Below are 11,956 nucleotides of genomic sequence, written 5' to 3'. Positions count from 1 at the left end.
GTATATCTCCCTCAATCCCTTTGATCACAGGCTAAAAATGCCTCATATGGACTGCTTAATACAGCTCATACCTGGCAGGCGTGAACAGTTATATTGTCACATTCACTCCTCTGAAGCCATTAATGTAGCACAACGTGATCGACAGTGCCAGGGGTTCAGTGAGGTACAGGGGACAAAGAGCACTAAAGTGAAGGTTAAAAAAACATTCTGGGAACAGTTGAGCTGAAACACTGATTGCACAGGTCCAGACAGCAATCTGCAGAAATGCAAGTGAGGTGATCACTCAAGTTAGAGACCCAGCTGGGGTATTATTTCAACAAACTGGACTGTTTGGTAGACAAGGTATTTTTTTACCTTGCTATAATTAAAAAACACTTGAGTAATCCCTGGAAAATTTCTAGCACTGTAGTTGGTTTCCCCTCACACTGACAAAACAAGCACAAACCACATTATCTCAGCTGTGCTATGAAAAGAGGAGTTATGAAGCCACCCTGAAGGGGAACATCCCTTGGTGTTTAACCAGAGGGAAAGGAACCACATGAAAGCTAAGAAATAACCTACTTGGTAATTACAATGAATAGCATTTACCTCTTACTGAGAGTTTTACATTTCTCAAATGTTTTCCAAACATTAATTACTAAGGCATGTGGGAAAATATGTCATTGTGTTATGTAGAATATACTAATATATTAATTATTGTGTATGTACCACTGTTCCCTGAGCCCTTCCATACAAATAGCCCGGGGGTACATGTGGTTTGAGTTTGTTCCCTGCTGTAAGGGCAGACAGCATTTTTGGATTTTTTTTTTTTTCTTTTTTAGTCCACTTCCTCCCAACCTAAGTTGCTAAATATGGATTATTCTGCAATAGGAAGTGAGCTAAAAATAAAACTTGTTTTAATGTAGACCTGGGGTCCCAGAAAGCTACATTCTAAATTTCCCAGAGTGTAACATATCATAATAGCTAAAAAATGTCACCAGCTTTCCAAAACAATGAGACAACACAAAGCTTTTGCTACCTCAACAGGCAGTTCCACAAATCAAGGACACGATTTGCACTGCCATAATCACTTCTTCCAAAAGCAGAAACCTATACTTAAATATTTTTAACTATCCAAACAAATGCCTTGAAATGAAGAAAGGTTGATTATATACAAATAATTAGAAATACTAAAAGCAATACTACTACTTTTCATCACATTATCATTGTTCTGAGTGTGTAACATAAACAGGAAATTTACCTACCTGCTCCCAAGACTTCCAAGTGAAAATTTCATTAAACACTGCTTATCTCAGGGAAAAAAAAAAAAAAAGAAAGAAAAGAAAAGGAAAAAAGGAAAAAGACCTCTTCTTAAGAAAATAACTTAAAGAGGAAAACTTTTAATTTTTTTCCCATCATTATTAAACATATTTTTTATACTGGAGCACTCACAATTCCTTCAAGCACATCTCACCACTTTTCAAAGCTTTCTTTTTCATCTTTTCCTAGATCAGCTCAATGTACCTCTTGTAAGGAGTCCCACTTCCTTGGGAAGCTGCTATTAAATCTCAGAGCTAAGTCTGTTATGACTGTTATAAGCCCAGCAAGGCACATGACATAACTGAGACAAAAAATTTGAAGCCTGTTGCAGAACTCAGTCCTCCAGGTTCCCACAGAGCTCATCTAAATTCAGGCAGCACTTCAATTAATTTCTATAATGGATTTAAACTGTTATACTGAAAATAGGAAAAGGAGTTGCCATCCAGAACTCCTCAGCACAGACTTCTCAACAAGGTGGAAGCTCTGAAACCAAAATGCAATTAATGTTTCCCTTATTATCAGTGTCTGAACCATGGTGGATACTTTTTAAACACACAGAACCAGGGGCACTCACTACCACTCTTCCCTCTTGTCTTCATCTTTTCCTGTGAGAATACTTCGAAACAATTTGTTGCCAAGCTTAATATTAATATAAATTTACCTTTGTAACTGTCATTTTACTATAGATGCTGATTTTCAAAATCCAATTAAAAATCTAATGCTTTCTGCTTAGTCTCATATAGCTTTCATCCTATCTGACGATCTGAAGCAAATTAAAGCCTAAGCTGTCATTTAAAGGCAGAAAGAGAATTGGTTTAATTTAAGGAAGTCACTTTTGAGGGGACACAGTTGTGTCTGACTCATACTTTTAAGAACTTCATGTGCTAAGCATCCCAATACCCTGTTTTGTACAGGGTTGTCCAAGTCTGAATTCTGATTTTACCCTTTTAGTTATTTTGTAAGAAAAAGGTTTGACAAAACTGACAAGCAGTGACTACATCTGCTCCATTTAACCCAAGGAGGCAAAGGCATGATGTTATTATGGTATTAGGAACTCCTAGTTTAATTCCCTCACTCACCAGGTCCTTCAGAAAGCTAAAAAAATCACATAGATCAGTTCTCAGAAATACTCAAAACTTAACTGAAACAGGAAGCCTTTCACATTTCGAGATATTTAAATAAAAATGCAAAAAGAAATAGGGAAATAGTCTAGAAGTTGTAGAGATCTCTCCAGAAGTTGAAAAACCTATCTCAGTTTACAGGTCTTGCTCTATATTCTCCATTTGCCAACAACTTGAGGATGTGAGCATCTCTCATTCCAGATGAATCTGTGAAGATAAAGTACAAAGCAATCAGATATTAGAGTGATGAGGAACACAAGTGCCCAAGACCTCTTAAAAATGAAGCAGAGCACCTTCAGCAAAATGACCTGCTTCATATGAGCTGGCACAAACTGCCCTGAATTATCTGTCTTGATCTCAAATGAATGATTATTAAAATACTGGTGCTTCTATATCTGTGAGTTTCCTGTGAGCACAAAACCAGCACAGCTACACTCAGCTCCACTCCCATTAAATAGCACAGAGCTTGCTGCCATCACAGCCTGCACTTCAGCCACTGCTGGGAAACCTTCCCAGCTGAAATCCATTCCTGACTTTTTATAAATGAGTGTCAGAGAAGCCCAAATCACTTGCTGCCCCTCAGTCCTCAGCTGTGCTCAAGTTCACAGTGACACAGTTGAACAAGGGCAGTGCTTGAAGCCGTTTGCATTCGCAACAGGACACAGAGCTCCCACCCAGCTCCACTGACAGGTACAGGTCAGCAGTGTCAAAAGATGAGGAGATCACCAAAAAGCAAAGTGTTACATCTTTCAATACTGACCGACAAAATAAGATCATCATTTATCAAAGGAAATACTGAATGAGGGCAGTGATAGCCTCTAATTCTGTATAGCATTGCTCAACCAACCCAGCAAGGCTGCAGGGGCATAGCCACGAACAGGCCACTCATATCTGCCTCTTTCTTATACTCTCACCCCACGCATCTGCTACCTCCACATTGAAAAAGACCCTGGGAATTCTGTCTGACCTAACACAGACACTACATGTTCTAAACACTGTCCAAGAAGACTGTTTTCCATAGGCTCTCAAGCACTAAGATTAAGGGCAAATTAGAAAAACTGAGCCTAATACTTTTATTCTGCCTCATACAAAATTTCTTTACACATGAACAAAAAACAGAAAATGGCACTTAAAGCTGTATCATAAAGGAAACTCTTGTAAAATCTCTTTCGATATCTTGTCAAAATCAGCATGCTCTGTGACTAGACGACTGTCAGGGTGATCTATAGCCCCCAGCCAGCACTGTAATATAAGCTAAATTGCCTGAGCAACAAGCAATGATAGAGTCATTCTACAGGAAATTGGAAATCAATTCTTGTCATCACTGTACATAACTCCTTTTTCAGAGATCCAGTTCACCAGTGTAATGCAAGGCAAGGAAGCTGGGAACTGACAATCATGACAAGTTGAACAGTTCCACACATATATTTAAGTATGGGAGTTCTGTTTCTGGAATACCCCTTTGCATAGGGCACATGATAGATGTGAGTAGCCTGACCTGGTGAAGTATCAAAGGTTAGTGATGGTCACACAGGTGTGCTGCAACTTGTTCCATGAGGTTTATGTACACACCCAGGGTTTGGGCCTGAAATTTGAGGCCCAGTGCAGTGAGTCCTGGTAAAACAGAGGGACAACCTCCTGCTAAATCTCACATTGGAATTCTTTCAGACTGGTACTGGGAGATTCCTTCATGTTGCAGAAACCAGGGCACCAGTATCAGCATTGGTAATGTTATGGTTAAATCAAACCAAAATATTTAAATTTGAAAAGTAGTAAAAATTTATTATGTATGGCCATTCTTCGCGAGCGAAGATTTGGGAAAGGTCATTAACCCTTCGAGCCTGTGCAGTGGATTTTTTAGGTGAGACACAGTGTGCGCTGAACTGAGCCCACCCTTTAATCCTGAGGTTCATCTGCCGGGGCCGAGCGAGCTCGGACGGTGGCAGCGAGGTCCTCAGGACGTAGGTTTGTTTGGAGTGACCTTCTCTTAGATGGATGGCCTTACAGGGCTGACGAGCTCCATCTGCCCGGGGGAGTTTTTCCCTGGCCGGGAATTGAACCCGGGTCGCAGCGGTGAGAGTGCTGCAACCTAACCACTAGACCACCAGGGGCCCCCAAAAATTTATTATAAGATTTATTGAAAGTGCAAATGAGCAAAACAGCGTGCTGGGTGACCGGGGAGACCTCTGCTCCGCTCACGGTCCGCAAGCGCAACAAGCAAACAGCAACATTTATACCCTTATTAATTTCCCCTCCCACAGTCACTTGTCATCTCTTCATTGGACTTAGGTTCGCGGGCTCCATTCCGTTTGGTCCTTCTTTCCCGGGCTCAGTTTAGTTGCTAGGGACTTCCCACCAATAGTTTGATTAGTCTGCTGTCCTTGAGGCCTGGTATGTGGGACTTTCCAGATGGCAGTCCTGGTTCCTCTTGTGCTTGACCCTCTACTCCTTATCCATCTCCTCCTTGCCTTATAAGTACACTTGGACAATACACTTTTAGAATAACAGGATATAATATACTCATTTAGCAAAGCATAACAATTCGTCATGTCAGCATTATGGTTAACTATTCTGCAACTTATGATTTTTCAGCCTAAGCGAAGCTTTAACTATATTGGTATAAAGCATATTAATTTAAGATATAATTTGATGAGTAAATTATTTATTTCATCGTTACTCACTCATTACAGCAGCTTATTCACAAGTTTGGCTATCTGCAATGCTTGTTGTCGTGGTTTGAGAGGCCCTCCTTACCTGGAGCTGGAAGATGACTAGTTCCAGGGGTGGCATTTTTGATGCAGAGCCAATCAGAAGCTTGATTATGCCTCTGCAAAATGACATATTTTGATGCACTGGAAGAGAAGCTGGTGGCGCAGTTTGAATTAGAGACCACGAGGAGAGAGAGAGAGGCCCTATGGCCCAGGAGCCAAGTGCGGCACCAAAGCCGAGCCAAGCCCCTCACTGAGACTTTGTTACACAGAAAGAATTAGAGACTCGAGGGGTAGCCGAGGGGGAACTCCAAATTCGGGGGGCCCCCTGGGCCCCATGGCCCTGGCTCGGCCAGGGCTGTGGCGTTTTCCTCCACTCGCAGTGGGGGCGGCGGCGGAGGCAGCACGGAGCAGCCAGCTGCGGCCAGGGCCGAGGCTGGGCTCCTGGCCAAAGATATGCAGCTGAGATCAGAAGAATTCCAGAGGGCAAGAGAAAAGCTGCCCAGAGCAGGAGAGCATAGCATGGAGTCAGACCGAGGAACGCGGGAGCGTCCAGCTGGGAGCGCTTGCAACGGAACAGGGAGAGAGAAGCCAAGCTTGGAACATTCTTGGGATACGGACTGAGCCGAAACCCCAAGACTCCTTTGACCCGGGGAGAGGTGGATCCTGCTTGGAGAGGGATTCTCCGAAACTCCTCATGGAAGGAACCTCCATGGAGCAGAGAATAAAGACTTAAAGCTTTAAGTCCCTGTAACCCGTGGTGAAGATGTGGTGACACAGGTGACACCTGAAGCCCATGGTGAACCCTCAGTAGTGTAGCCAAGTGGCCATAGGCAGGGGTAGAGACCCTCTGCATTCCAATGAAGAGAGAGAAAAAGAAATTTTCCAGCGACTGCAACTTGGAGCTGTAGCCCTGAGAGTGAAGGAGAAACTTCTCCTCCTGGATTTTATGGGGGGAGAAAGGGTGATTTTTGTAAATATGTGGTTTTATTATCATAGGAGGATTAGTTAGGATTGTTGTGTATATTACTTTTTAGTTTTTATTCTGTTAGGAATAAATTTTGATATTATTTCCCCATGCTGAGTCTATTGCCTATCTGAAAACTTCTCTCACATTTTAGCAAATTTGTGTGGGGGTTTGAAAAATTGCCCCTGGGTCAAACCACAGCACTTGTGGTCATGACTCAGTTGTTGGAATCAAGTGGTTAAGTCAGCTTTTGTCACCAACTTAGATTTTCAAACTAAGGGAGGAACCCTGATTCTAAAAGCTAAGAGGAAATAAAGAGTCCAACATGATGTTATTCTTAGAGCATACAATCAACCTTCTGGCAACAATGTTTTTCTGCATAGATACTCTGCTATGCCTCATTTTACCTGGACTCACCAGCTAAATTCACTAAAATGAGGTACAAAATTAGTTTCAAAACAAAGGCAATTTAAGAAAATTCTCTGTGAAACAAAACATTTTCTATTTCCACTTCCTACACAAAAGCCAACTCATCAAGCTTCCACTCACCTAGAAAAAAGCCATAGATGTTTCCTTACACAAACTCACTTTCAACTACTTGACACAACGTGGTGGTCAAACCCCAGGACACACAGAAAATCCAGAATGCAGAAATATGATCAGTTCATATTTGTCCAGCACAGCATGTTTCTCATCTTAATGCAGAATTCCTAATCTACAATAAGGACTCCTTCCAAAATACAAAATCCCAGAATGGTTTGGGTTGGAAGGGACCTTAAAGATCGTTCCACCCTCCTGCCATGGACTGGCTCCAAGCCCTGTCCAGCCTGGCCTTGAACACTTCCAGGGATAGGTCAGCCACTTCACTCTGAGCAACCTGTGCCAGGGCCTCCCCACCCTCACATGGAGGAGTTTTTTCCTAATTTCTAACCTAAACCTACACTCTGTCAGTCTGAAGCTATTCCCCCTAGTCCTGTCACTCCAGGCCCTTGCAAGTAGTATGTCTCCATCTTTTTTGTTGGCTCCCTTCAGGTACTCCAGGGCTACAATTAAGTCATCCTGAAGCCTTCTCTTCTCCAGCCTTTCCTCATAGGAGAGGTGCTCCAGCCTTCTGATCAACTTAGTGGCCTCCTCTGGACTTGCAGCAACAGGTCAATGGCCTTTCTGTGCTGGGAATTCCAGAGCTGGATCAAAAGTTTAATATGAAGTGTTCTGCATACATGTCACAAAGTTTGCTTTCCTACTCTCTGGCCTGTTTAGGAGAAAGTGGTTTCTCCACATCCCAAAAATTTGTTATTAGACTAATATTGAGGATTCCTCTTCATAAGAGCTAAAGAGCTCCATGAAGCAAACAAGCCAACCCCACTAAGGGCCTGGAACACATGGCAAAGGGGCTGTGCATGCCCTGAGAGCTTTACTGCAATGTCTGGCATGAGTCAGGCACATGGAGAGACAACAGGCTATCAGAAAACAACTGAGAAGCTAAATGCAATCATCTTGGGTTAATTAGCTGAATTTAGCCGATATCAGCCATTGATCTCTTTATCCTAAGTATGATACTGTTTATATTCTTGTTACTATGCCTAGAAAAAGAACTCATCCATAAGTATCTTCTGAAGTGCATGAATACTTTTCAGCTCTTCTGCTCCCCTATTCAGAAATATTGTCATTCCATGTTAATTTTTTATTTTTCATGCAGCAAGTAGTTAGGAAATGAATGCATATTTTGTGGTGGTATAATTGTAAAATTTAAATAATTTGTGATGAAAAATACACCTTCTTTTGTTTTTCTTTAAAAGCAACTTGAAATCCACAATATCCCAAAAAGATGACCACTTCTATGAAAAAGTCTTACTTGATTTTAATTACACTATCTACCCTTAATGATGTGCCGTTATTCATAAAATGTTATTGGGTAGATAGAAATTTAGTCAGATTTTTTTGTTTGTTTAACATCATTACTCAGTTTTGAGTCCATGAACAAAAGGAAACGAGCTTTTAATTAATGCATACAGAATAAGAAGGGCATGAAAGCATAATATTTAATTTGCAGTTACACAATGTGTAACTACAAAGCCAACATGAGAAGTTCCTGCTCCACTCCACCTCTCCCTTCTTGCCCTCACTAAAGTGCTGCAATTTTCTGCTCTTCCCTCAGTTGTGCCAATATAACTTCACGCTGTGTGTTTTCATCACTTCAACCCTCTGGAATATCATTCACTACCCCTGCAACAGTATTGAGTGTTCTTTTAATTGCTTCCAGTACAGCCCCATGAACACCACAATTGAAGGCAGCAGACACTGACCTGGAAAATGACTTTATCTGCATAAAACGACATGAGGATCAGTGTCCATAATGTACCATTGCACTAATAATATCCTGGTTCATTATGGGCTGTCACATGGGCCTAACTAATCCAATGTGATCAGCTTGTTCTTAACCAGCACTGCACGAGTCACTGGCTTCCAAAATCCACACTTGAGTACATCGGCTTTGAAAGGGCCAAGACTAAAGTTCACCTGCGTCCATTACCAGGGTGACACTTTCAGGTTAGGAAATGTGGGCTGTCTGATGGCTCAAACCTTCTCCTTCACAGCCGGAGTCAGTGTGGAAATCCCAACAAAGACTTCAACCATTGCAGAAAGATGTGCAGTGTTCACGCTACTGAGGAAGAGTGGCCAGTTCAAACCAGAGATTTTGCACCAGCAGACTTCATTCTTTCATGCTTGACCTGCATCCTCACACACACAGAAAAAGTGTCCTTAGCTACCAAAAAGCACTAAAGTTAAAGAATTAGTAAGTGGTGACTGTGAGAGACTGAAATGTTAAAGGTTAATGGCTCAAACATTTGGCCATTTGCAGAGGGTGGGTGCTTTGCTGGGGCTGGGATTGCACCCCTTGAGGGGGAGGGGGAGAGTTTTTGGGTATGTGGTGGTGAAACCTCTGATCCACACAAGATAGAGGGGGTGAGCACCCGCCACCGGAGGCTCTGGATTTTGAGCCAGATAAGGGAGAAGGCCAATAAAAAGCAGACCCTGTGGAGGCAGGATACTGCTTTTCATCACCAATTGTCAGCCCTTACACAACCGGCTCTGTTGTGAAACTCATCCCCCAACAGGGAGGATCACATTTACATGGAACATTCACATTCACATGAAGGCCTGAGCAAATTCATTCCTTCTGATAGGGCATAACTGCCTCAACTATGCTGACATGAGAGGCAGCTGTCATGTCTTAGAAGGGACCATAAACCATCAAAGTCCCCCAAAATGCCCCAGACTCATTTCTGAGGCCTTCCACCAGAGGACTACATGTGATCCAAAAGTAATGTAACAGATCCATGGTGTTGCAGAAGACAGTGTAAAACTCCCCCCCAGGGGAGGTGCTAGTGTGTTCTCATGTATATTTGAACATACATTAACCTATTGAACTCTGTTTCATGGGCTTTCCCCCACCTCCAATGGATCAAGACTGAGATCATCAATTTGACCAAAGAACATCTAAATTGCAACAATCAAGTCTCATCACTGGATGGCAATATCTTTCTTATCCTTTCTTTTTCTTTCTTTCTTTTCCCTTATACATTTTCTTACGTCATATTTTTATGCTTTCAGATTTCTATATTACTTATAGATAATAATAACCAAAATGGCTACATACCTGCTTTCCATTGCAACCAAATTGTTCTAAAATAAACTCTACATATACATGTTTTTAAACACCTATCACTCAGTATTGTTTGTCTAATCCACCCCAAGGGATCTATTAACAAGAACCTGGGTTACTCTTGTCTTCAGGGGCGTGTTGTAACAGTGAAAAACTCAAATGGACTCTGGAAAAGCTGCAGAGGTCTGTAAAGAAAGAAAATTTCAATGCCAACAGTATATGCTGGGCAGCAGTTGCAGAGCTTTAACCATCTTGCAACAAGTCAAAGGCAGAACTGTATTGCTTGCTAGGTTGTATTATGCACGCAGACAGAAGGTAGGAAGTGATCCAAAAAACCTAACAGTGTTAGAAACAGGTCAAGAAAGACGGCGGTTATTGCTTATGAAAGACTAAATGAAATAGAATCCCACAGTTCTAATTATCTTCATTACTGGATCCTCACCCGTCCTTTCTCTCTCCAAACCGAGGTTTACTTTACAGCATCAGTTAAAGAAACCTGGGGTGAACTATGCCAAACAGAAGTTTTGCAAGTCATGAATCTTCTCTGTAACTGCTATCATAACTATGGGAAAATACTTTATAACTGAAATAATCCCCTTTAAAGGAGATTACCAAAGTGAACAGTCATGGTTGAACTGGTCCCAGCTTTGTTTCAGTACTTAATTTAGACACTTTAACTGCTAGTTATTGCTGAAGCACAGTGAATTTTGCTTGGTAAGTCATTTTAAAGGTTGTTTCTCCATATCTTAAAAGGTCTGAAAGAGAGGTTAGAAAAACCAATAAATTTAAAAGCATAAAAAGCTATAGATATAAAGAAACCTTTTATCAACACACAGCATTTCAGTGAGAAACATCCCAACATGAAAAAGTCATTTGCATGTTTACTGATGCATTGTGGATATTTGTTCAAAGCCTTTAACATAAGCTGTTAGTTACGCAGCACTGATTCATTTAAGTTCTCAAAGTTTTAATTAGTTCTGAGAAAATGTTTTATGTAGAAGCCACAAGTCACTGTGAAGCAGCGACTTCTCCACCTTCTTCCTGGGATTCAAACCCTCATGGGAAAAGTCCTGCATATTAGACTTAGGCCAAGAACACTCCAAACAGAAAGCTGCAGCACCTCCCTGGCTGTCATACAACAACCCTGCATTTTTTAGCACCCAAAGGACTTCACAAATACAACACATTTATCCACATTTGGCAGATTACATCAAGCTGCAGAGAAATAAAGTCATTTCTTATGGACTAATAGCCGTGGTTAAAACAAGGGGAAAAAAGGATAAAAAGAAACAGCAGCAAAGGTTTTCTGACTGTCAGAGCAGCACAGCTGCAGCTGTGCAGAGGCCAGCAAGATGAGCAAGTAAGCCTGCAAGACCCCTCTTCAGGCCTGTGCCCCACGTTTCCAGCAGCACAGACCACTGCCAGGAGGGAATAGAGCTGCTCACATTCCCCCTCACGTCAGGACTGACACTCCAGGAGGGCTGGTTCAGGCCTCCCTCTCACAGCGCTGCACCAGTTCTGTGCCCTGGCCTGGGGGATGACCCAGCCACCCCCACCTGTTGGAAGGGGACAATATTGTCTGCAGTTCTGTAGTGCAGAATCATGGATTTATCTGTCTTTTTTTTTTTGCCATCTCACTGCCTTCATTCCAGTGAAGATCTGGATGATGATGAAAGCCGACTTTGGTATTTGTGGTTTGATGAAAACACGGACTTTCTGCAGCCTTCACCATATTAATTCTTATTCCCTTATTTTACAAAATTAAGTAAATGGAGTGCGAATTCTTGTGGCAATTCAAAAAGTGACTTTTCAGAAAATTGAACGTACCCGATGAATTAAGTTCAACAAACCACTCTAAATCTTTTAAAACACTAATAAGTGCATTTTTGTACATATGCACTTATAATCTACAAGATCTCTGACTTTTAAGTAACATCTAATTCTTGTTTCTCCATTTCCTTTTGCACATCCAGTTTTCACTTCCAGATCCTGTTTAGGACTAGAGCAGCAGAGCGGAGAAAAATACCTAATATCTTGTTGTCTGTAGCCTGGCAAGAGGGAAACGGGATCATCTGGCAAAAAGTTGCAATTCTGTAAGAATTCGATTTCTGCATCAAAACAACTGTATATCCTGTAAACCTGAATAGCTAAGCATACGCATCTGAAGATGCTTATCAAAGCTGAAGTAAACCTC

This window comes from Pipra filicauda, unplaced genomic scaffold (assembly GCF_003945595.2).
Source record: "Pipra filicauda isolate LSUMZ 115617 unplaced genomic scaffold, ASM394559v2 scaffold16_size7369187_pilon, whole genome shotgun sequence".
In the NCBI taxonomy this organism is placed as follows: domain Eukaryota; kingdom Metazoa; phylum Chordata; class Aves; order Passeriformes; family Pipridae; genus Pipra; species Pipra filicauda.
Note: the sequence above shows the minus strand (reverse complement) of the source record.